The 26133-nt window shown below is 46.6% G+C and overlaps 1 protein-coding gene across 10 annotated transcripts in view; it reads left to right on the forward strand.

Annotated features, from left to right (window-relative positions):
• Positions 1-26133, forward strand: part of SMCO4 (single-pass membrane protein with coiled-coil domains 4) — a 61810-nt gene that overhangs the window by 18585 nt on the left and 17092 nt on the right. For all 10 annotated transcript variants that reach the window (XM_084895432.1, XM_084895431.1, XM_084895433.1 and 7 more), the window contains exon 2: positions 17644-17721. The gene's annotated coding sequence lies outside the window, so the exon portion shown is untranslated. The remainder of the gene's footprint in view (positions 1-17643; positions 17722-26133) is intronic.

Below are 26133 nucleotides of genomic sequence, written 5' to 3' on the forward strand. Positions count from 1 at the left end.
GTGTTGACTTTCTGCCTTTATTTTAAAACACCGTGACTTGGCGATCATGGATCTGAGTTTCGGAAGCGGAGGCCTGAGAAATCCCCCGAGGGCCTTGGTAACTGACCTCTCCTGCAAATGTGAGCGGAAGGGGAGGACATGCATAAAGAACCATGAAAAACCTTTGTTTTAGACAAAATCTCTCCTGGGTTTCCCCCCTCTTTTGGGCTTGGGGTGGAGTAGCAGGTATTTGCTTCCTTTGCCGGGAACCAGAGCTCTGGGAGGTCTGTGTTAGCCACGTGGCCACTGAAGTGTCCAGGCCCAATATTTTTAAAGAAATGAACAACTACTAAAATAGGATTTGAGAAACGGAGGTATTTTTATTTTCTTTTTGATTAAGGTATTACATATGTGTCCTTATCCCTCCCCCCCATTGCTCCCACCAACCCCCCACTCCCTCCCACCCCCGTTCATGCCCTTACCCCCTAGTTTCTATCCTTGGGTGGGTGCAGTTTCTGTGTCCATTGGCTGTGCTTATATGCATGCATACAAGTCCTTTGGTTGACCTCTCTCCCTTACCCCCACCCTCCCCTGCCTTCCCTCTGAGGAGAAACAGAGGTATTTTAAATGTGCCTATTGGACACTTTTAGCGCGTGCATGTACAATGAGTATGTAATTATCTTGAGAAGACTTGAAAGTCTAAATTTCAGGCCTTCTGGCCTCGCCTCTGGGCAGACCTACTCAAGCATGCAGCAGATTCCGCTTCTGACCACCTAATGGGAGGCCCTCCCTCCCCCGCTGCCTCCCTCTCTTGTGAGTTTGAGTCGGATGAGTAGAGGCAAGTTCCACAGGAACCAGGAAAGTGGCCAGTGATGTTTGATCGTTGGGGATTCCGATTTTGTGTATGTTTGCGATGCGACCTTGAGCGATTAGGTTTACCTCTGGCCTCAAGGAACTTGCACTCTTGTCCGGGAGGTGGGCCTGGAGTTGTGAGCGTCCTAATATGGATGTGGGTGCAGACAAGGGTGCTTTTCTTCATGCGTTCTAGATGAGGAACTTGCAAGCTGTGTTCCCACCAAGAGGATCACAAGTAGGATTCAGGACTAGACTTTGCAGCGTGAGCTGCAAGAGCCGCAGTTTGCTGACCACGGGTTTAGATCAGTGTAGGTTAGATTGTCAAGTCCTTGGAGGCAGGGATCTGTTCTCTCTTTCTTTTTGTGTGCCCTCCACCCTTAGCCCTGTGCTGAGTTCGTGGCTGGCCCGTGGTCTGCTGGGAGAACTTCAGACGGGGAGAATCCCTGCACATCCTGCCTTTTGCTCCAGGGAAGGGAGAGTGGCGGTCTCTGCCCGCTTTGTGAGGAAAGACAGACAGCCTGTGTGCGCTAGTTGCGAGTTTGGGCTTTGAAGTCTGAGGGACCGGGTTCGAGTTCTGTGTGCAGCATCCAGGTGCGCGGCGTTGGGCACGTGCCTTCACCCTCCTCAGCTGCACTCTCTCCCGCGTTAAGCCGGGTGTAATGAGGGCACACCGCAGGGCGACGGAGCGGATTAGAGGCGACAAGTCCAGGTACGTGCCTTTAGCACCGTGCTGGGCTTCCGATAAGCCGCCAGGAAGCATTATCTGCTGCTCTTGTCTTTACGATTAATCTTAAGAGCGATTAAGTGACTCATGCCAGGTCTGCTGCGGGAGGCACCTTCCAGAGCCCCAGTTCCGTGACGGCCGTAGATCTTGAACTAGAAGCTCAAAATTGGTTTGGTTGTGAGTGAAAGGAAGTGAGTGTTGCAATGGAGCAGGTGTCTGTGCGCGGAGGGAGACGCTCTGGTTTTGTAGGTGAGAGAAGCACGGCCTCTTTCTTATGCAGTGAGAGAGATAAGACTACCAGGTGCTGTTTATTGTATCAGAAAACAGCGGTTTCAATGTAACGTGGGTGCTTTCTTAAACCACAATTTAAAACAAAGCACAACTGTTTCCTGAAACTGAACATAGTTATGTGTATGATTAACCTGGTGATTTTGTGCCCAGCACAGTAACATTTTTAGTGGAAGCTCCAACGATCTGATAAATAACGATTTGGGAAATCACCAACTGGGCCTAGCAGCACTGTTAGCCAGCCAGAATGAACTCTGTGAAAATACATATATGTGACATGTTGAAGGTGCAAGACCCTGGACATGAGATGCTGGACAGAATCCCAAAGGGACCTGGTTTTGGCATGAATGCTTCATTTTCAAGTCTGAGCCTGTTCGGTTCCGTGGTCTAGGCTGGGCAGTCTTCAGCCTTTTTCCCTGGTTAACAAAGATGTTTGTTCTTTATAGCCATTCCTTCTGGTTGTTCTTGTATCTTGGAAGGGAAAGGTGGAAGACACTAAAAATTATCCCACGATGGGTAATTTTTAACAGAAAGTGGGATCTGGTTTACCCTGTAGTTGAAAAGGTGACTTTCTCTCTTGATTGGAAAAAGTCTCATACAATGGTTAAGAGCACAGACTTTAGTTAGACCTAGGTTTCCATCTGCCTTTGCTGCCCTTTCCCCCTTTTATTTATTTTTTCCAGCTTTATTGCATTATAATGGTCAAATAGCAATTATATGTGTTTAAAGAATGCAACATGATGACTTGACATAGTTATACGTTGTAAAGTGATTACCACAATCAAGCTAATTAACACATGCATCACCCCACACACAGTTACCACTGTGTGTGTGTGTGTGTGTGTGTGTGTGTGTGGTAAGAACCTTTAAGATTTGTCTTAGCAAATTCCAAGTACACAATTCAGTACTATTAACTGTAGTCACCATGCTGCACATTACATCCACAGGGCTTATTCATCTTATAACTGAGAACATAATCATCTTACAATGGAAAGTTTGTGCTTCTAGTCCATCATCTTGCTGTTCCTCTCCACCCGCTCCCCAGCTCCTGACAACTGCCATTCTATCCTCTGCTTCTGTGAGTTTGACTTTTTTAGATTCCACCTATTAGTGAGATCATACAGTATTTGTGTGGTTTTGTTTTGTTTTGTTTTGTTTTTTGTATCTGGCTTATTTAACTTAGCATTCATCCATGTTGCAAATCTTCCTGTGCTTCTAACAAGCTGTGCGACTTTGGGCAAGTGGCTTAACCTCTCTGCACCCTATCCTGTGAAATGGGCTCATAATAATACCACTACTGTATAGTAATTTATTGAGGATTAAGTGGGATAATATATGTAAAGCCCTCATTGTAATGCCTGCTTATGAGTTCTTTAGCACATGGGAGCTATCATCCTTATCTTCATCCTCATCATCATCATTCATGTTGTTAGTGGAAGGCTTTCCAGGAGACCAGGATTACAGACCTGGCTTTAGTCATTGGTAACAGCGGGCCCTAGATATATTGCCGAACCTCTCTGACCCTTAGTATTATTTTCTCTAAAACAAGGGCGTGGCCCAGATGCTTCTGCTTGTGTTCAGTTTCTTACCTGGTCCAAGGGATTGATGCTGGCTGCCCAGAGAGCGAGGTCCCACTTTGTGTTAAGGACCGTAGCCCTCTGCCCTAAGTAGCCCTCTGCCGGATGCTAGGCTGAGAGCCTTTGTTTTTCTCTCCTTGAATTTATATTCTCAGTGTATCTCCCTTTCTCTAGCCTCTGCCGAATGGCTCCTCATGCTCTTATGTATATTTTCTAGTATAGTCAGGCCACAGCTATGGCTGTACTTAAATCTGGGTTTGGCAGAACCTCACATGTAGGGGCTGCTACAAATAAGGAAGGCTGCATCACTTTGTGTTGGTGTTTTCATCATGTCCGTGTTTGTCCTTCTCACACTCAGCCCCAAGCACGGAGGGCTGCCTGCGTCGGAGGCTGACCAGGGAGAGTCACTCAGGAGAACAGAATGACTTTTAAACTTGCAATAAGCTGCCTTCTCACTCTGTTTCCTTCCTGGCCTTTGGTTTTAGTGTGAGCCTGAAGGGGCTGACCTCGGTGTAATTTTTTAGGCTGCAAGCGTATATCTTTACTAGCCAAGCCCTTTTGCATGAGCTGAGGTGTGAGCTCATCTCTGGCCCGCCGCTGGTGTTTCGGGTTATCATCTTGTTCTCGGGGACTGGCGTGCAGGACGAATTAATTGAGTTGTTTTCAGCCCACTTCCTGCCTAATCGAACACCTGCCCCGTGAATGCTGCCAGCACGCCTGCCTGTACCTGATTTGTCAGCCCTCCCTGTCAGGTTGGTGTCTCGCTGGTATCAGAAGAGTCGGCGCTGTCATTTGTAGTTAGCTTGCCGTGTCCTTCAGAGAACTGTTTTATCCTTCACTTAATTTAAAGGTGCTGACGTGTCCTTTTTGGTACAGTCCCTCTGCATTCCCATCTTGTCGCTGTCCTCCCAGTTCACCTCACGGATGATGGGCAGCCTCGTAAAAGCTGCTGAAAGACGAGATGCAGAGAGAATGTGTGCGCCCTGGATTGTGCTCATGCTTGCCTCGCTCTCCCTTGGGCCAGGCTAAGTTACTTTTTTGTTATTTTTCCCCTCGTACTTAAGTTTCTAGTAAGTCCTTCTTAAAGTAATGCACATGGTTTAGAGCTGATTAGATATATTCTTTTAAGGGAATGGACACAAACTTTTTTTTGGGGGGGGCGGGGTAAGACATTGCTTATATTAGGTTCATAGAAGAAACAAAGATTTCACCTTCATACTCCCTGTCATTCCTTCTCCCACTTGCCTCCCCCAATGCCAGCATCCCCCACTCAAGTGGGACAGTTGGTAAAATGAATGAACCTACAGTATTGGCGCATCACAATCACCCACAGTCCCTGGTTTGCATTAGGGTTCACTCTTGGTGGTAGATTTGGACACATGTGACATGTATCCTTAATACCATGGGATCATACATAGTATTTTCACTGCCCTGAAACCCTCTGTGCTCTGTCTGTTCATTCTTCCCACCCCCAATGCCTGCCAGCCTCTGGTATTTTCACTGTCTCCTTAGTTTGCCTTTTCTAAAATGTCATATAGTTGGACTCCTATAGTATGTAGCCTCCTCAGATTGGCTTCTTGTACTTTAATAATGTACATTAAGGTTCCTCTATGTCTTTAATGGCTTGATAGCTCATTTCTATTTAGTGCAGAACAATATTCCATTGTGGATGTACCACAGTTTCTTTTTCCGTTCACCCACTGAAGGACATCTTGGCTGCTTCCAGATTTTGGCAGTTAGGAATAAAGCTGCTGTGAACATTCACGCGCAGGTGTTGTGTGGACGTAAGTTTTCAGGTCTTTTGGGTACATACCAGGAAGCACAATTGCTGGGTCATATGGTAAGAGTGTGTATAGTTTTGTAAGAAATACAGCCTAATTGTCTTCAAAAGTGACGGTACCATCTTGTATTCCCGCCGACAGTGAATGAGAGTTCCCGTTGCTCCACATCAGGGGTCTTCAAACTACGGCCCGCGGGCCACATGCTGCCCGCAGAGGAGTCTGATCCGGCCCGCCAGGTTTTTTGGGCAGTGAGCGCAGCCGAGGTGTTACAGTAGGAATTAGTAGTTCATATAGTCCGGCCCTCCGGCTCTCTGAGGGACCGTGATCTGGCCCCCACTTTAAAAAGTTTGAGGACCCCTGCTCCACATCCTCACCAGCCCTTGGTGTGGTCTGTGTTCTGGATTGTGCCCATTCTAATGGGTGTAGTAGTGTCTCATTTTAATGAGGTGTGGCAAGATTGCTTTTTAAGTGGTGCTGGTTTTTTTCATGCTAGCAGCTCATCTTCCCAAAGAGAAAAATGGTTTTACTAGAAATGAGAGCCAGAGCAGACAATGCAGTCTTTCCTGATTCTGGTTCAGGACCTCTGTTGGGTCTTCTAAACTTTATTTGGTTTAAAAGTCTTATAGACAATCACATGGCTTTTAGTGAAGTCCTGTCTAGGTGTGACTTGGTTGTTAAAAATATTGTGGAGGGGCCCTGGGCGGGTAGCTCAGTGCGTTAGAGGGTTGTCCTGATATATCAAGGTTGTGGGTTGAATCCCTGGTCAGGGCACATACAAGAAGCAACCAACAAATGCATAAATAAGTGGAACAACAAAATGATGTCTGTCTCTCCCCCCCCCCCTCTCTCTCTCTCTCTCTCTCTCTCTCTCTCTCTCTCTCTCGTCCCCTTGCTCCCTCTGTCCCTCCCTCCTTCTCTTTCTCTCTGAAATAAATAAAACAGACACACCTTTTTTTTTTTTTCTTCTTCTTTTTTTTTTTTTTTTTTTCTTCTTGAGACACAGAAAGCCTTGTTAATTATTTGGTAGAATTGCATATCTTACCGAAACCAGTTTGGCTCAGTGGATAGAGCGTCAGCCTGCAGACTGAAGGGTCCTGGGTTCGATTCCGGTCAAGGGCATGTACCTTGGTTGCGGGCACATCCCCAGTGGGGGGTGTGCAAGAGGCAGCTGATTGATGTTTCTCTCTCATCGATGTTTCTGGCTTTCTATCCCTCTCCCTTCCTCTCTGTAAAAAAACAATAAAATATATTTTTTTAAAAAGGTAACAATCATTTAAAAATATATATATTTAAAAAAAAGAATTGCATGTCTTAATTTTTCTAGTGTTCTTGGCCTTCTAAAAATAACTATACTGCTTGGGTTCCTCTGCTTGGATTTGAACTTATTAAAAAATTGGGTGAGAGTAGAAAAATACATTTTTTAACTTCTTTTAGCTCACTTTGGTTTTATATTTTGCTTTCAGTTTTCTTTTGTATTTTCTTTGTGAAGTCTCATATTTTAAAAACATTTTAAAGGATTCCTCAAAAAGTGAAACATAGAATTAATTACCATAGGAGCTGGCAATTCCATCCTAGGTATATTTGCAAAAGAATTAAAAACAGGGACTCTAATCTTAGTGTACAGATGTTCATAGAAGCACTGTTCATAGTACCCAAATGGAAACAACCCAAATGTCCATCAGTTAATGAACGGATAAAGGAAATGTGGCGTATCCATACAATAGGATATTATTCAGCCATAAAAGAAATGAAGTACAGATATATGCTACAACCTGGATAAACCTTGAAGACACTTTGCTACAAGTGAAAGAAGCCAGACACAAAAGGCACAAGTTGCCGAAACTGGTTTGGCTCAGTGGATAGAGTGTTGGTCTGTGGACTGAAAGGTCCCAGGTTCGATTCCGGTCAAGAGCATGTACATTGGTTGCGGCCACATCCCCGGTGGAGGGTGTGCAGGAGGCAGCTGTTTCTCTCTCATCGATGTTTCTAGCTCTCTATCCCTCTCCCTTCCTCTCTGTAAAAAAAATCAATAAAATATAGTTTAAAAAATTTGGCTCTCAAAAGAAATTTCAATCGTTGTACTGTTGATAGTTGGCTGTGTTGACTAATGAGTTTGGCGACCACTGGCGTTAGACCTTTGAGAAAAGGTTCAAAGGACTCTGTTTCCTAGATCCCTTTTGGAAGTCACCATGGCCGTGTGCAGCCCGTGAAGCTGGTGTAAGTGAACGTCTGCTGCTGAAGCACCATGTTTGTAGAGCGCTTAGGACAGTGCCCTCATGAGGGCTGTAGGAGTGTGTGATTCAATTAAGCGGCCCAAGGGAACTGTGCCAGTCTCACTAGGCAGTGAGGGCATGGGAAGAGAGTCCCAGAGAACCTTTATGCACATGTGCAGAGCCTGTGGACACAGACCATAGTGTGGGGCAGGCCTGGGAGGGACGGGGGCTGGGTGGAGGGGGACCAAAAAGGGGAAAATGGGGAACATCTGTAATACTGTCAACAATCAAACAAGAAGACGACGACTGGCCCTAAGGAGAGGCTGCCTCGCTCAGCTGTAAGGGGCATCCGGGGTAGGCGCTGGCAGGGAGGCTGAAAAGGCTCGTCTGACTTTCATTGGGGAAGAAATAGCAGTTTTTATTTCTCTGCCCAGAATCACAGCATGGAGAGATATAGTTTTCGGATACTACTGGGATGTAAATGGGCATATTGATCTCTATCTTTTCTAATTCTGCTTGCACTCGACATCTTTTCTGCACGATTAGCACCTTATTCCGTACGGGCTGTTCTTTACTATTGTGACTTCACAATTTAGTGCCCAAATAATGCCAGCTGTGATGTAGAAAGAAGAGAGATCACTGTACTCGGAGCCTGAAGAGCAGCAGCTTAGCAGGAGTGTGCACGAGCGTCCACTTATTTTTATTATTTAATCTGCTCGGCCTCTTCCATCTTTCGGAACTGGCATCCCCCCACATCCCTACCCCTTCTGAGGGACTGCTTATCCTCTGACCACTCTTGGGGCCTGCCAGGTGTGGTTTCTTTCTTCCTTTCTTCCTTCCTTTCTTTCTTCCTTCCTTTCTTCCTTCCTTCCTTCCTTCCTTCCTTCCTTCCTTCCTTCCTTCCTTCCTTCCTTCCTTCCTTTCTAATAAATCTTTGTTCAGATTATTACAGTTGTTCCTCTTTTTTCCCTCCATAGCTCCCCTCCACCTGGTTCCCACCCCACCCATGCCCTTACCGCCCCCCCCATCCTCGTCCATAGGTGTAAGTTTTTTGTCCAGTCTCTTCCTGCACCATCACACCCTCTTTCCCTCCAGAATTGTCAGTCCACTCCCTTTCTATGCCCCTGATTCTATTATATTCACCAGTTTATTCTGTTCACCAGAGTTTTTAGTCACTTGATTTTTAGAATCACTAGTTGATAGATATGTATTTGTTGTCACTTTGTTGTTCAAAGTTTTTGTCTTTACCTTTTTCTTCTTCTTCCTTTTCTTAAAGAATACCCTTTAGCATTTCATATAATACTGGTTTGGTGGTGATGAACTCCATTAGTTTTTTCTTGTCTGTGAAGCTCTTTATCTGACCTTCAATCCTGAATGATAGCTTGTTGGGTAGAGTAATTTTGGTTGTAGGTTCTTGCTATTCATCACTTTGTATATTTCTTGCCACTCCTGTCTGGCCTCCATAGTTTCTGTTGAGAAATCAGCTGACAATTGTATGGGTACTCCCTTGTAGGTAACTAACTGTTTTTCTCTTTCTGCTTGTAAGATTCTCTTTGTCTTTTGCCCTTGGCATTTTAATTATCATGTGTCTTGGTGTGGTCTTCTTTGGATTCCTTTTGTTTGGGGTTCTGTGCGGTTCCTGGACTTGTAAGTCTATTTCTTTCACAAGGTAGGGGAAGTTTTCTGTCATTATTTCTTCAAATAGGTTTTCAACATCTTGCTCTTTCTCTTCTTCTTGCATCCCCATGATTCGGATGTTTATATGTTTGAAGTTGTCCCTGAGGCTCCTTATACTATCTTCATATTTTTTTAATTCTTTTTTTCTTTTTGCTTTTCTGGTGTGGTGTTTTTTGCTTCTTTGTATTTCAAATCTTTGACTTGATTCTTGGGAATCTTCTAGTCTGCTGTTGGATCTCTGTAAATTATTCTTTATTTCAGTCAGTGTGTGCTTGATTTATGATTGGTCCTTTTTCATATCCTTGAGGGTCTCACTAAATTTCTCGAAGGTTTCTAGAAGATTCTTGAGTAACCTTATAACTGTGGTTTTGAACTCTATATCCAGTCGTTTGCTTTCATTCATTTCTTTCATTTGTGACTTCTTTGTCTCTGCATTTTGGCTGCTTCCCTGTGTTTGTTTCTATGTACTGGGTAGCTGCTAAGTCTCCTTGAGTTGAAAGAGTGGCCTTGTGTGGTTGGTGTCCTACAGGGCCCAGTGGCTCAGCCTCCCCAGTCACCTGAGGTAGACACTCTTGGTGCACCCCTTTATGAACTGTGTGCATAGTTTTCCCTTGATTACTGTTGTTATCACTGGGAAGAGTTGACCTTCAGGCCAGTTGACTGTGATAACCAGCTGTGTCCATACTGGAAAATCTGTTGTGCAGGAGACATCCTATGGGGCAGGACTTGCATCAATAGGGCTTTGGTACTCACTGAGTCAGCCCCTTGAGTGTGTCTCTTATGGATTTGAAGTGTTGTTATCTGCTGTGGTCTCACTCTGATCTCCAAGGAGGTGCAAGGTCAGCCACTGGCAGGGGCTGCCCAGCAACAGCTCCAGAGATATCTGCAGATTCCTCCTCTTTGTGTGGGGTTTGGACGTGCCCAAACTAGGCTCAGCCGTGAAGCAAAGCCGCTGCTGCTGCTGCCAGGCAGTGGAGCTTCTTTTGGAATCTCTGGGGCTCTCTGACCCAGCTGCAGTTTTTTTTTTTTTTAGACGAAAGGACAGACCATTCCTATGTAAAAACAGATAGATGCCCACAGCTTAGGTGGGATTGTAAATTGGGAGGGGCAGGGTATCTGGGAATCAGCAGGGCAGAGCAAACAGCGATGGCTGCCCTGAACCTGGGAAGTTCCGGGTTCTCTGTGTCCCTCACTGCCTCCCCTTCCACCACCTCCCCCGCCCTCCCACAGGAACAATGATCTTTATGAGCACCTCCAAGAGTAAGCTGCCCTTGAATTCCTGATGCCATTCATTGTTTAGTAACACGCTAGTTAGCCTCCATGTTTTTGAATGTTGATTATTCACCAAATCCTGTCAATTCTGTCTCCTCCTCCTCCTTCTTTCCTCACTGCCATCTCCCAAGTCCAAGCCGTCATCTCCAGCTGTAGGTCAAGACCCAAGTGATTGGAATCTAAAAATAATTCAGAGGATCTTTACTAGCATTAAAAAAAAAAAGAAGAAAGAAAAAAAAAAAAAGACAGAGAAATAGAATGAAAAACACGAGAGTGGAGTCCGTGTAGTGAGGCTGAGTTTTATTTTGTGAAACTTGTACTTGTGCACAATGATAGTTTACAGAGAAAGGTTAACACTGCGAAGGCTTTCACATGTATTGACTTACTTATCCTCCACAACAGCCTATGCTGTAGGATCATTATTGTTTTCCTTGCTTTACAGATGAGGAAACTGAGGCTCAGGGTGCTTGAAAAACTGGCCCAACATCAGAGAGAATGCGTGTCCCAGCCCACCCACCAGCCCAGGCTGGTAGCCAGCCTCTCATTTTTTATTTATTTATTTATGTATGTATGTGTGTGTGTGTGTGTGTGTGTGTGTGTGTGTGTGTGTGTGTGTTGGGTGGCAAAGTAAGTCTTTCTTATTCTGCAAGATGTGGTAAAAAAAAAAAAAGTTGGAGAGTTTATTTTTGACAGATATCTGTACCTTCACCCGATCTCCAAGCAGCAGCCACAGTAACCTTCTACAATGCAAACTGGATGATGCTTCTCTGTGGCAGGGTCCCTTACTCTTAGGAGCACATGCAGTCCATGTGGTGACAGGCCTGTGGAGCCTGGTCCCTGCTGGCCACTGGGGCCTTGCAACTCATTCTGCCCCAGAGACTTTGAGACCCCCTGCCCCCCACCCCCCACCCCCCACCACCAAGTCCTCTGAATGTGCTCCCTGTACCTCAGCTCAGGCCCTTCATGACCTGCTCTCAAAATATCCTGGACTGCAGCTCACAGCATGTGCTATATCCATAAAGTAATAGTTTCTTGTTCAGTTGATGTATGTTGGGGGTAGGGACACAGGCTGGCTCACACCCCCAGCCCTGGGGGCAGCGTTTGGCATGTCAGTGAGTGAAGCTTACTGGGTATTCCACTAGCTGTTGGTATCGGACTAATGGGGTCCATTTGCCCGCCCCCATCAAAGCCCAATAGGACATCAAAGCCCAATAGGACATCAAAGCCCAATAGGACACGAACAGGAGCTTACAGCAGAGAAAGTGGCCCAGGACTGGAGTCACAGGTGAGCTCATGCTCAAAGGCCTGTCTCTTAGACAGGGGATGGGCTGGCTGTCTAGGCGAAAATTCATTAGCCATGGAAACTGAGGGTGCTAGGATCACGGTTCGCACTGATTGGTGGTCATTAGTCATTGCATCTGGCCCTGATATCAGCCATGGCATCCCTGCTCCTCTGGGCCTGAAGCTGAAACACAACTGAGGCCTAGATGTTATCCCTTCTTCCCCCGAAACTCTTTCTCCGTCTGTGGTCGGCAGACCTGAGATTAACGGACAAACCCCACACTGTGGTCCCATCACCCCAGTGCCCAAATTGTGTACTCCACAGGGTGACCGAATAAAACCACGCCACGTGCTTTTCATGCTCCGCTGCTCTGACCGGCCTGATTTGGAGTAATTCTTCTCCTCTCCAGCATGCAAAAGCAAACACAAAATACACCCTACCTTCTATTCGGTCCATACAGTTCCCCCTGCCCATACATGGGGGGGAAATGTTAACGCACTCTTTCTGTGACTGTTTAATCAAAGGACTTGATGTGGACACAGTAAATTGGCTGCAAAGATGATAGCAGGAGGGCTTTGCAACAGAATAACCTTGGGAGTCAGGGCTTCGGTAAGAAGATCAAGCCGCTGTTTAATTGGATGTTTCATTCTGTGAAGTCACCTACAGAGAAATCAAACATTTACATAAACCACTGCTTTTGGTTCTTGGCACGTGGCCGGCACCACTCACTTTGGGCTGGATGAGCTCTGGGAATGCATAAAGACCTCCCATCGCTCCCTCCTTCCTCTCCCCCCCTCCCCCCCTCTCCCCCCAAAATGTATAGATAGATGGACAGGAAAACATGAGTTGGGCTGTGTTTACCAGCTCAGAACATCCTCTTGTTTCAAAGCCTGAAACTTCTTCAGCCACATCATGTTCCTGCCGGAGCCTGAAAACAAACAGCCTGGGAAGGCCCAGGGATGCGTGAGCCTTGGAGAGTGGCATGCATCTATCTGCGTTGCTGATTTTTCAGGTGCTGCTCTGAGACGCAATTAAGAAGATTCTCAGGGAGTTTTGGTCCTCTTGATTTCTAATTTTTGTGGTGGAATTAGAGTCGCAGAAATATCGTGAGTTGCTAATTTAAAAAAATAATTTTCTTTTTTTTTTTTTTGTATGAGCAATTCACTCTGATTGTAGACATTTGGAAAAATATCAAAAGCCGTAATGCTGAAAATTACCCATAATTCTAGTATTCAGAGATAATCACTTAGAAAACATTGTGTTGTATTTGCATGCATCTTTATATGCATAATTAAGATCATTGTGTATGAATTTTTATTTCTGTGTTTCCCATTTAACATACGAATATTTTTTCTTGCATTGAGAGCAGTACGGTGTAGGAGCTTATTTTCATTTCCTCTGGCTGCCGTAATAAATTCCCACAAACTGGGTGGCTTAAAGCAACAGAAATCTAGTCTGTCACACAATTCTGAAAGGCCAGAAGTCTGAATCAAGGTGGAGGCAGGACTATGTTCTTTTGGGGGGCTCTCAGGGTCAATCTTTTCCCCACTCCTCCCAGTTCCTTGTCATGTGGCCCCATCTCTCTACTATTCACATGCCTTTCTTGTGTGTTTGCCTGTGTGTGTGTGTGAAATCCCCTCTGCCTCTAGCATGAGGACACTTGTGGTGGCACCTAGGGGCCACCCAGAAAATCAAGGATATATCTTAATCACTTCTGTCAGATTCTGTAACATCTCAGGTTCCAGAGTTAGGGCCTGATGTCTTGGTGGTTATTATTCAGTGTAGTGTAGGTTTAAGAGCTTGGACTTTGGAGCTGGGCACGGTGGACTCAAATCCCAGTGCTGTCTCTTAGCAGCAGAATGGCCTTGGGTGAGCATCTTAACTCTTGGTGCCTCTATGTTCTGATCTGTAAAGTGGGGATAAAAACAATACCTACCTCTTTGAGTTGATACAGGGATTGGGGGTTAATAACATGTGAAGCACCTAATCAGCATAGGATAGAGCCTGGTCCATGTAAGGATTAACGGTTACTGATATAGTTGTTATTTTAATGAAAAATTCTTCGTAAAATGTTATTTTAACGGATGCATAAAACTTTATTAATCTACCATAATATTTAAAAAAATTATTTTATTGATTTTTTTACAGAGAGGAAGGGAGAGGGATAGAGAGCTAGAAACATCGATGAGAGAGAAACATCCATCAGCTGCACCTCCTACTGGGGATGGGCCCGCAACTAAGGTCAAGACCGGAATTGAACCTGGGACCTTTCAGTCTATAGGCCAACGCTCTATCCACTGAGCCAAACCGGTTTCAGTGAATCTACCATAATTTATCTAATTTCCTTTTCTTGGCTATGAAGTTTATTTTTAGCGGTGTTTTTTAATTTCATATAGAACACTACCATGGATACCTCTGAGGGTTCGGTTTTGTTCCCATTTCAGATTGTTCCCTAGCGAAGTTCTGAGGATGGAGTTACAACATCAGATGGGTGGACAGTTTTAAGCCACTTGTAAGGATGCAGCAAATTGCTTTCCAGAAAGATTGTGCCTATTTCACTCCTACCAGTCGTTGAATGATGGAGTGCCCACTTTACTATGGCTGTAGCTGCATGTGATAATTTTAAACATTCTCAGGCATTTTGGCTTTGTCTGCTCTTTAAGGCGGAGATATAACAGCAAAAGAACTCAGCACAGAGGCTCCTTTAGCAAGGACTACTTGTGCCGGCAAAGCAACTTCTAACTCGAAAGTAAATCCTTGCTTTGTTAAGTCTCCAAGTGTTGCCTCTGTTCTGTATGAAGCCTGGAAACTTCCTGAATGTTCTTGAGGGTACAGGGAGGGGTGCTGAGGGAGAGAGAGGATATGTTAGTAGCAGGGCAGTGCAAGGTACCCAAGGATTTTAATGAAAATGTTCTATGTCTGTTTTCAAACTTGGACATTGAGAACTCTGAGCATTTTATGGGATGAGGGAGGCAATTGAACAGAAAAAAGAGTAATTTAATCACTTTATAACTAAAGCCACGTGAGGGATGGGAATATGGTCAGGAGGGGACAGCTTCTGCACTGCCTGCCTGAGAAGGTGGGGACCAGCTCTGGCAGGCCGAGGGCACAGTCTGCACCTGCTCTTGACACCCCTGCCACCAGTTAGCTGCCTCTCCTTTCTTGCCTATTTCGTGGTCTTGCCCAGCCCCCGCCTCTGGGGTGTAGAGGAAGAGCAGGGTCCGAGCTGAGTGAAAGATGGGGGTGTTTTTTTCCTCAGTGGGGAATTGGTTTGTGTGCACCATGTACAACTGGCACACAAGAGTTCAACACTTTGCAAACCAGCTGTAGTGGACTAACTAGTAGCCCCAAAGATGTATCCAAATAACGTTTCTTTCATGTGGCAAGAGGGTGTGTAGATGTAATTAAGATAAGGGTTTTGAATGAGATCAATTTGGATTTTCCAGGTAGGCCTACATGCCATTACAAACGTCCTTATAAGAGAACAAGAGAGAGATCACACACATACACACACGCTCACACTCACTCACTCTGGAGTGAAGTGGAGGCGTGATGTGGCCACCAGCCACCTGATGCTGGAAAAGGCAGGGAGCAGAGTCTTTACCAGAGCCTCAGAAGGGAGTGTGGCCCTGCTGGCACTTTGATTTTGGGCTTCTGGCCCCCGGAACTGTGAGAGGCTATGATGAGATTAGTTTATACCACTTATTCTGTGGTAATTTTTTATAGCAGCTGCAGGGAACCCACATATATACCAATCTGTGCTCCATTTAATAAGACAGTTCCATGGATTGTGTACTTGGCTGTATAGCAACATCTTCCTACATAATCCTATATAATAAAAGGCTAATATGCAAATGGATCGAATAACTGAATGACTGGTAGCTATGATGCACAATGATCACCAGGGGGCAGACGGTCAGCCGGAAGCCAGGATGACGGCTGGCGAGTGCAGTGGTGGTGGTGGGAGCCTCTCCTGCCTCCACAGCAGTGCTAAGCATGTCCAACTGATGGCTTAGGCCCGCTCCTCAGCCATCCCCCAAGGGCTCCTGGACTACAAGAGGCTCAGGCCAGGCTGAGGGACCCCCCCCTCCCCAAGTGCACAAATTTCTTACACCACTGGGCCTTTAGTATGCTATCAAAGCTTCGAAGGCTCTCTGTTTCTGTACTTGTGAACCAGCAGCAGAGTTGGAGAGTGGCTCCGGTTTGCAGACCACCCTTGGAGTACCACTGGTCTTCGTTTTATAAATGAGGCCCAGAGAGGAAGTGGTAGGGCTGAGATTAGAACACGGTGCCTCTGCTGCTTGCAATGGATAGACAGGATGTGGCACCAGCCTCCTGGTGTTATTTTCTGTGCTGTCCAATTTTAAGTTTCTACATTTCCTGAATGGTAGTTACCACATAGAGAATGTAGGATTGGTCTAGCAGTGTTTCCCAAACTTTTGACATATGTGTACCCCTTCTATAATTTTCATAATGCTGAGTACCCCTCGTATTCATGAGAATGTAGAATTAGGCGCAGCTAAGCACGGTGCAATGCATATCCCCACCAAACTCTGGTGCAACGCGTGCCCCCACCAAACTCTTCCCGTACCCCTGGGGGTACGTGTACCACACTTTGGGAAACACTGGTACAGTCATCTTGACTATTAGGTTGCTTGAATAAAGTCCATGCCATTTAATTTGGTAATCAGCGCCCCTGAAGAACCTTCTCCTTTCCAGCCTTGGGCCCCATCCCCCTTCCCTTTCACACACCTTAATCCTTGAACTTGACCAAAAAAATCAGTTGCGTACAGGAGGGGACTAGAAGAGGTTAGACTCATGAAGCCCTATAGTAGGTCAGTTCATGGTTGACTAACTCAAGTGCCAATGGAAACGTATAGCAAGCTTATACATCTTTGAAGATCTCAGGAAAGAAATGTTCACATTTACTAAAGTAGACTATAAAGGCAACACAAATAGCTGGTACCAGACACCAGCATCTGTTCTCCCATTCCAGTGCAGTTGAATCACCAGGTGCAAGAGCAGAAGGAAAACCAGCCGGCTGAGCCCGACACTCATTGCTGACCTACTAAACCACAAGCAAATAAAATATTCATTGTTTATGACAAAGAAAAAAGGGCAGCACAATGAATCAAGACTGAGTTATTACATTTCTTATTGGCAGTGTATAGTTTCTCAATTATTCCTTGTTTACTGTGGACACTTTCAGTCTCTCGCCTTTCTGTATTTTCAATGAAATTCTCATTTACTTTGTTTTGTTGTGGATAGCACCATTATCAGGAGTCCCTTTTCTCCAGTACCTGGGCTTCCTTCTTACTATTAAACACAGCTGGGATTTTATGAATTACATATGTATTGGGTCTGTTCTCTGGGTCTCACACACCTCTTTCTTTCCTGTCAGATATTACGGGACGGTAGTTCAGAGGCCCGGGTCACTCTCTCATCTTTTATTTTTTTCCCAAGACTTTGTTTCAGAAGCCTTTTTTTCTTAACCCTCTACTTTTGTTTCTTTTTCTAGCCTCAACCCTGGATCTCTTACTTTTAAATCAGTGATTTTGGTTGCAGGGAAAAAGAGATGCACCAGCTTAAGTTAGAGTTTGTCGTAGGAATGTCGGGAGTTGCAGGGAGCAAAGCTTGACTGCCTGCTGGGAACTGGAGGAGGAAGGCCCCTCTCTCTCAGGGGTGCGTGGTCCTGCTCATCTCGTGTGTGTGTGTGTGTGTGTGTGTGTGTGTGTGTGTGCGTGTGGCGTCTGTTTCCCTGAATCAGGGCTCACTACAGTGTGCCTAAGTTTACAACTCTTTATTCTCAATGGAGGGAAGGCGGAAGGGGGCAGTGCGGCTGATGGTGATACGTTCATCCCCAACTCAGTCAGTTGGGGGAGGAGAGCCATGGGATTGCCCTCTCCGCACGGACTTGGGGGATCTCCCCAAAATAATGTGTGTGGTAGGGTAGCCCTCCAAACCTATTATACCTCTTCTTCTGATTTCTCAACAGGAATAACTCAAGTCACCGCCACTGGAAATCAGCTTGCTGAAACTATTGAAACAGCAATTCTTGGAAGTTGAAGAAAAGGTAAGGAGACGTACATTCATATCTACTCAGGCTCTCTTATCAGGGAAACCCACGTGTGGGGAGGGAATCCGATCCCTGTCGTTCCACAGACCTGCCGGGTTCTGGATGTCATATTTCATCCGTCCCCCTCTGCCTGGCATGTTCCCTCCATCCCTCGGGGCCTTTCTCAAATGCTAACTCCCTGGACATGAGTGCTCTTCGATTCCTTCCTGCTGGCAGTGGTTTCTCCTGCCTTTGAGATCCCATAATACCGTCTCCTTGTTACTGACATGTACTGTATGGGCCTCACGCTTTCTTGGGGCCCCTCCTCTGACTGCTCTTCTCCCACAGCTGTGCTGAGTGTGGGGGACCTCCTCTGTGACCTCCCCATCCTGGTGTTTGCAACCCAATTAGCGTTGCCTGTTTGTGTGTTTTTCCAGTAAGCTCCTCGAGGGCCGACCTGAATTGTGCCTGGGATGCAGTAGATGCTCTATAAACGTTTATTGAGTGAACAGTGAATTGGCCTCCGGCCAGCCAGACTGTCAGCGCCTGTGAGGCTCCCTTTGTACCTCCACCTCTCCCCTCCTTCTCAACGTGTGTTCTACTCTTTGAACTTTTGTCAGAAATTGCTAATCTTCTCTAGTTGTCCTTTGTGTGTTGACTTGTTGGTGAAATGAAGCTCAGAGGAAAGCTTTTGTATCTGACTTTTCTTTTTCATGGGCAATTTGAGCCCCTGTGAAGAGCCATAATCCAGAAGCGGGAAGGGAAGGGAGGTGACAGGCAGGTCAGGAAACCAGTGGCTGTGGGGGGCCTGGCTCCCAGCCTGCCTCCACCTCCCTGCGGCTGGTGGTGAATGGGCCTGGCACGAGGCTGGGGTTCGGTCCTCCTGTCTGCTGGCGTCCATCCGTGTGCTCTTCAAGCTGCTCTAATCAGTGGGCGATTGCATTTTAACCCACTTCCTTGCTCCAGACATTTTTGCATAAATGAATACGTCAGCAGTTTCTTGATTTCAGACTGTTCACTGCGCTTGTGAAGTATCCCAAAGACATTCCTTAACAATTCTACCAGTTTTCTCAGTTACCATCCTCTCCGAGGCCTTGTCCCAGCCTTTCCTCCCTCACAGTCCCCAGCAGTTGTCTCTCACAGATGTGGAGTTCTTTCCCTTTGACAGGGCTTCTACCCACATCATCGGATCCTCTCCCACCAGTCCTCGCCAACAGGCAGGACACATGGTCACTTCTCGTGTTCAGGCAGGAAGCAGACTCAGCAGCTCAGTGTCTTACCTGAGGTCACGTTGTCAGTGTGAATGGAGTTGGGTATTTTCTCCTCTGCACCATTGTACCATCTTGGTTGGTCCTTCTCCGTCGAAGCCCCCGCTGCCGTCACAAAACCTGACCCTGTGTCTCACCTGTCTCTGACTCACCCTCAGTGTTTCTTTTGGGGTGTGGGGAGCCTGGATCTGTTGGGAGATGCAGTCTGACCCCCGTGTCACCCTGGACCCCAGCCAGGCTGCCTTTGTGAGAACGTAGATGTCTGTGGATATGTTTCTCCCAGGACCTTCCAGGCAGTCTGGTAAGTTTTATTTTTGTTAGGGCTTCCTGAAATGCCTGAAGCTTCATTAATTTACGTTCATGCTGCCCTGTGTTACTCTGTGAATGAATGGGAAGATGCTAAGAGAGGTTTGTCCAGCTTAATCTGGCTGTATCTCATGATGTCCTTTCCCTCCCTTCTCCTCTCAGTCAAATGGTCCCATCAATCAGGGCGGCGGTTCACTGCTCTATGGCCATGTGTGATTGTTTAGTTAAATGTGACTTTATAAAAATGGCTCAACGTTTAATTAGAAAGCAGATTGTCGAATGACATTTTGGTTTGTCCTCTGATGGGGGAATTGGAAACGAGGCTCGTCATGATAGGAAACAGGTTCTGGTGCAGAAGGAGGCGTACCGTGTTTCCCCGAAAATAAGACATCCTCCGAAAATAAGACCTACTTACGGGTTTCCTTCTGAGTGAAATATAAGGCATCCCCCCGAAAATAAGGCCCCCCCCTAGGCTCTGTCTCAGAATGCTATTGCTAAACATGAGAGATTTGGTCCACTGATTCTGAAAGAAATGGAGTCACAAGAAATTCATCAGGAAATTCAGGAATTGGATTGTTATGATGATGTTCCAGAAGATGATGACATGATTGTCATTGAATAAATGAGTAAATTCTTGATACTGTAGGATTCACAGTTTGTCTGGTTTGTGTTGACAACTACCATACTACCATACCGTATACAGGTAATAAATTTCCTTTATTTTCATTTAACAATAAATGTGTACCATATTCTTCTTCATGGAAAAATAAGACATCCCCTGAAAATAAGACCTAGCGCATCTTTGGGAGCAAAAATTAATATAAGACACTGTCTTATTTTCGGGGAAACGATATTAACTGAGAGCAGCATGGGATTGCAGTGAGTCATTGTTTTCCCACAATAGGCCGGCTTCTCTGGGCTTTTTGTTGAGAGAGACCTTCCTCTGCATCTGATGCCACCTCAGATTTTCCGAGGGGAGACTCTAACTTGGAACCCCCAAATGGGGTGATACTTGGAATGGTGTACTTATCAGGGTGCAGAACTAGATACCAAGGACCTACTGGTGCTACTTAAAAACATCAGTATCGAGAAATCAGCAAACCTATTATGATGCTTGTAATGGAATAGCTTACATTTTTTATTTCCAATTGTGGTGTGATGCAAATACCACTTTCCTGTGAAAAGTTACTGTTTTCTCAGCCCCAAAGCTGGTATCTGTGTTACTCCTGGGGGCCATCATAGCGGTGGCCTGCACCTGTCCTGGTGAGTTTGGTCCCATAAGCTCCTCGTGTGTACCTCACCTTGGCTGGCATAAAGGTGGACACTGGAACACCATGCAAGGCGGATGGGAAGGGCCACCATTAAGAATGGCCCCAGGAATCCACCACTCCCCATGTCACCCCTGTACTATGTAGCACTTTTATACCCTTTAAATCAGTTAGCAAATTTTTATATCTCATGGGCACCTCAAGCTTAACGAGTCTAAATATTAGTTCTTGGTTCCTTCTACCACAACCCCTTTTCAGACCCTCCCCCCCCCCCCCCCCATTTCATTAAGGTGCACAGCTGCTAACTTGCTTTTTCAAGCCAGAATCTGGGGAGTTGCTCATCTTTCTCTTCCTCAAAATCACCAAGTCCTAGGGATGTTTCTGAAATGCATCTGCTGCCCTCCACATCTACCTCCCATGTCCAGTGACGGTCATTGCCTTGGTGACCGCAAAGGCCTCTGGACTGGCTGCCCTGCTTCCACTTTCCCTCCATTCCGTTCAGCACTTGGGACCTAGAGAGATCTCTAGAAGAACTTATCACATCATTTCACCCCCTTTGTTAATAACCCTGTGAGTGACCACCTCCTGCTCTTGGACGAATCCCCTACTTCCAGCATGGCCCACGGAGAGACCGGCCCCAGACCTGGCTGGAGGTCCCACAGCACTGAGGTGGCTTGTAAGACCTTCTCCCCTTCGCTGTTGACTTCCTGGGCAGATAGCAATGGCTTGTATTTTTCCAGTTGCAGCAGAATAACTGCTCACGAAGGTATATTTAGGATGGATATTGCATCCTGGGAAATGGTACAGGGAATGATTTCTTCCTCCAAACCCCAGACTATCAACGCTTACAACACAGAGGCGGGCCACTATTTCATTCGGGTCATGAATAAGTGAATAACCAATATGTAATCAACCAAAATTATAACACCCTCGCGACTTTCCAAGTAGCACTTGCCCCCAAATATTTTGATATAAAAATGTGTGCAGTATTTTAGCTTGGGAAATTATGAATAAAACTTGTTCCAGGCTGGTAGAGGAAAAGACCGATTTTCAACAGGGGAAATAAGAAACACACTAAATATTAGCACACAGCTTTCCGTTTTTAGACACATTTCTCCTATCCTGAATCCTATTTGCTTTCCTTATTTACTCCTGAGCTGTACTGTTGTGTGTGTGTTTGTGGAGCCATGTCTATAGAGCCACACACCTGAAAACAGAAGCTCTTAGTTGAGTGGTGCTCCCCATTCTCCTCAGGCCTTTCATTCAAGGTCATGAATGGGAATACTGAGTTTTCCGCTTTATTTTTGGTGCACGATGGCCTCAAATGAAGACAACTTTCCTATGACCTTGAATTTGAAACTTTTTATGATACCTGTTTGGTGGGTCCCTCTGATGAGTTACAAGCCAAGACTGTAGTGGGAATACCAGGCAGGGTAATTGTTAACACAGCGTGACGTGCTCTGTGGTGGAGTTGGTCACCAGCTGTCATAGAGCTGAGGGATAAAACTTCACTCACCTTGGGGTCTGGGAAGTCAAGAAATGCTTCCAAGGTGTGTGACCTTTAAGATAGGCCTTGAATGAAGAGCTTGCTGAGGGGAAGGAGTGACGGGGAGAAAGAGGTAGAACAGGGCATTTCAGACAGCTGCAAGGACAGCAGTCGGGAGTCAACAGGAGCGTGCCATGCCCAGATTAGTACCTACAGGGTTGCTGTGGCCACACCCCTGAAGGCCTGGGCAGGGTGGGGGCTGGAGGGCTGGCAGGGGCCAGCTGGAACACGCCTGTGGAATTTTCCTCTGGGTAGGCACTGGATCCGATTTGTCGTTGACGGCAGGGTTTCTTTAGGCTCGCTCTCTGCTCTTAAGGCTTCTCCCAAGTGGCTGGAGAACGGTGATCCGATTCAGACACACACGTTCTTTTATCAGTTTCTATGGGTGTGAGACTCAAAATTCCACAGACTTCCAAGTTCAAGGTATGACTGCAGGCCCCACCCACTAGTAATTACCGAGGCACTATTGAAAGTTCCTGAAATGCTATTGGTGATAAATGACTGCCCTGTTGGAGTGTATGGGTGACCCTGTTTCATATTTCACTGGGCGTTCCGCTGCTGCGCCTGGCTCAGCAGGAGGTGTCTCAGGGCCCTGGGGAGCAGTGTGTGTTTGGGGGTCGGAAACAGTGCTCCAATGCCATCTTGAATTTGTGACACCTTTTTATTGCTAAGAATCTAGATATTTAATGGTCAGTAGCTATGAGCTTGGCTTTCTAATGGTCAGTTTAGCATGGTTTGGTTGGTTGTTAACCTGGAAGTGTGAGGTGTTTTCACTTAAGACGTTCCAACAACTAGACTTCAAACACCTAAGAGGTTTAAATGAGTCATCGGTACCCCTTTTGCTAGAGAAAATGTATACATCTCCTGCATCCCCTTCGACAGCGATTCTACACAATTGTTAACCACATTCTGTTCTGTTGGTAAAGAAAAGCATGTGGGGCATGCAGGTAGTATCCTGCCTTCATGGGCAGTGATTTTAGAAATATTTGGAAATGTTTGTACCGTCATCCCATGCTCCAGAAGGTCGCCAGTTCAATTCCCGGTCAGGGCACATGCCTGGATTGTTGGCTCGATCCCGGTAGGGGTTGTGCAAGAGGCAGCTGATCCATGTTTCTCTCTCTCATCTATGTTTTTTTCTTCTTTTTTTCTTTCTCTCTCTCTCTCTAAAACCAATAGACATAGTAAGAAAAGGAGAAATGTTTGTACTATTTAGGGCTCAAGAAAGTGGAAAGGGAAGGTGGGGAGGCGGTTACAGAATCCTCATGAGGGCCTGACCTCGGGGTGGTGGGGCTGGGGCTGCGGGGACATGTTTGGAAGATGTTCAGGATAAGGGACTGGAGGGCTTGGGGAATAGTTTGATGTTGGGAATATGGGAGAGGGGAGGCATCTGGGAAACCCCCAAACATTAGTAAGAGGAACAGGCTTATGTCATTCAGCAACTACTAATAGGGAAAGTGGGGGAAGATGATCAACTCTTTAAACAGGCAGAACAGAGGAAGGGCTATTTTAAAGGCATAAGAGTAGGCAAAAGGGCAATTGATTTTGACTGAGGGGACCAGAGGAGTTTTCTCAGTGGTGTGAACACTTAAAGCCCGCCAAGATGAAAAGACGTGGTCCTAGGCACACGTTGACTTGTTCTGCCTCTACATGCAGAAGTCCAACTGCTTGACAGGGCTGGGCTTGGCACACGGGGCCTGGCAGGCCAGGCCAAGTCTGCACTGTTGTTGGCACTGGGAGCCACTGAAGGCTTTCTAGTCAGGGGGCTAAGATCACAGCTTGGTTTAAGTGGAGTCATTCCGTCTGAAGATTGAGGAACCAGGAGGTCAGAACCAGGAGGCTATGTGGGGAGAGACATTGAGGGTCTCATTGAGGGCAGGGAGAGCATGCAAGTTTGGAGTTCGGAGTGCATGTGTGTTTGTGCAGCATTTATTTCATCAAGAGGTGGGGTGGGATATGGAATCTGGAATCGGTACGGAGGGGGAGAATGAAAAGGGCTGTGGTGTAAGAGATGGGGTGGCAGGGGTAGTAATGGAAGTCGGAGACCCCCTATCAAAGGGCCATTACGTGACTGCGTTAACCTTAGCAGCAGCAGTGGTCTCCCGGGACCTAGCTCATTGCTGACCTGGGGACTTTCTAGGCCTGGCAGAATCAGTCGATCTTGTCTTCATTGGTCAAAAGCCTTCTTGTTCTGTGCCCTTTGCCCAAACCATCTGTATGACCATTCTGTTTGGTAAACCAGCTTAAGTTTCAGCAGAACGAAGTGGCATTGAAATAAAAGCCACATCAATTTCAACAGCAAAGTTCATTGTCTGATGAGGTCCTTCTCCTTCCCTTTCTCCTAAATCCACCCAGTGGAGACTTGAGAACATAGACAAGCTGCTGTGCCAGTATTTGGTAGCCGCTCAGTTTGCTGTCTGCATTTTGCAGAGTATTTTAATTTTGGCAGCAGTCGAGGCCTTCAGTGGAAGCTTTGAGACATTTACCAGTGGACAGTAGAGTTCTTTACGGATGGATCTCTGGACCTCCTCTCACTCGGTGGACATCAGCAGCCTGTCCCCGCCGGCCGAGGGCCCCTCTTCCCCTCGTCTGCTCCAGGGTTCCTCCTGCTTCTTCTTTCGGCCTCTGCTCTCTCATCAGGGATATGGTCCCCGGTAGCACTCCCTGTGTTATAGCACGTTGTCCCCTGCTCTGTCACCTTATGCTGCTTTGTGTTTCTTCACAGCACTTCACTCCTTGACATATTACATATTTATTCGTCTCTGCCCATCTCCCTCTGCTAGCACGCGTGTTCCTTCAGAGCAGGGACTCCGTGTTGTTCGTTGATTCCAGCCCCGTTGCCAGGACAGTCCTCGCGCATCACGGTTGTTCTGTATTTGCTGATTCAGGGACTGATCCGATGGAGTAGCCGGTTGATCAGTCTGCGGATTCACAGCGGTTCGTCTGTGCCTGGCATGTGGTTGGCGCTCCGCGAGTGACTGACTGAACGAATTGGTGCGTGAACGACTGTGCGATTAGCTGGACCCAGCACTGTTGAATCAATGAATGGATGCGTGAGCGTGCCCGCTTCTTTTTGAGACTGACCCTCTCCCTCGATGGAGGAGCCCCCGGCTTCCTTGTTTGTGAAGGCCCAGATGTGTGTTCTTGAACGCGTGAGGTTGCTTGTGTTTGAGGATTCAGTCAGTCATTCACGTACTCTTTCTCAGTGTGCCTGCCATCCGCCAGGCTCTGTAATTAACTTGCTGTAATTTGGCTGAGAGCTGAGTTTTCCTTTTTAAAGATGCCATAAACAGCCGCCGCTTGTGATATCTTGGTTTTTCATGAAGAAGCCGCCAAATAGAACATGAGGATGGTGGTACGTGACTGGGAGCAAAGGGGCCGTTAGCTCAGGCCTGGCCACAGCAGTGGGGATGGGCGGTGGGTCCTGGGAGAGCAGCGGGTGTCTGCTCCCGGGGTGCCCACCTACGCAGGCAGAGCCCCGGCGTGAGTGTGCGCATCGCCCTCCAGGGTCACGTTTCCCCCAGAGATCTGGGGGAAATACACGGAGAGAATCTGAAAACAAGCGTGAGTGCTTGTTAGAGGGGAATCTAGAGCCTGGTGGCTAAGAGCGGGGCTCTGGAACCAGGCCTCTGGGCTGGACTCTGTCCCACCACTCGCTTGCTCTGTGGCCCTCGTTTCTTGCCTCTGAGCTGGGAGCCTGTGATGTAGCAGAGCCTGCGGCACGGGGACCATGTTGTCAGCATTCAGTGAGAGCCGCGCAGCCTCTGTCACGGTGCCAATCACATGGAGAGTAAACAAGGGCTAATGTTCTTTATCAGTGGTCAAACTGGCTCTCGAGCGGTGGTTTGCCGCTCTGTTGACTAATGAGTATGCCGACCACTGGGTTAGGGGCTTAATCACAAGGAACAGCAGCAGCCTGTAATTATTGGAATCAAGAGTCTAGGTCAGTGGTCGAGCCGCAGTTTGCCGACCACTGTACCACTGCTTGACATTTTAAAATAAAAGAGGAGGCAAATGAAATTTTATTCTTGCAGTGAACCTGCTT

The sequence above is a fragment of the Pipistrellus hanaki genome, assembly GCF_964339955.1.
Source record: "Pipistrellus hanaki genome assembly, chromosome: 9".
NCBI classification, from domain to species: domain Eukaryota; kingdom Metazoa; phylum Chordata; class Mammalia; order Chiroptera; family Vespertilionidae; genus Pipistrellus; species Pipistrellus hanaki.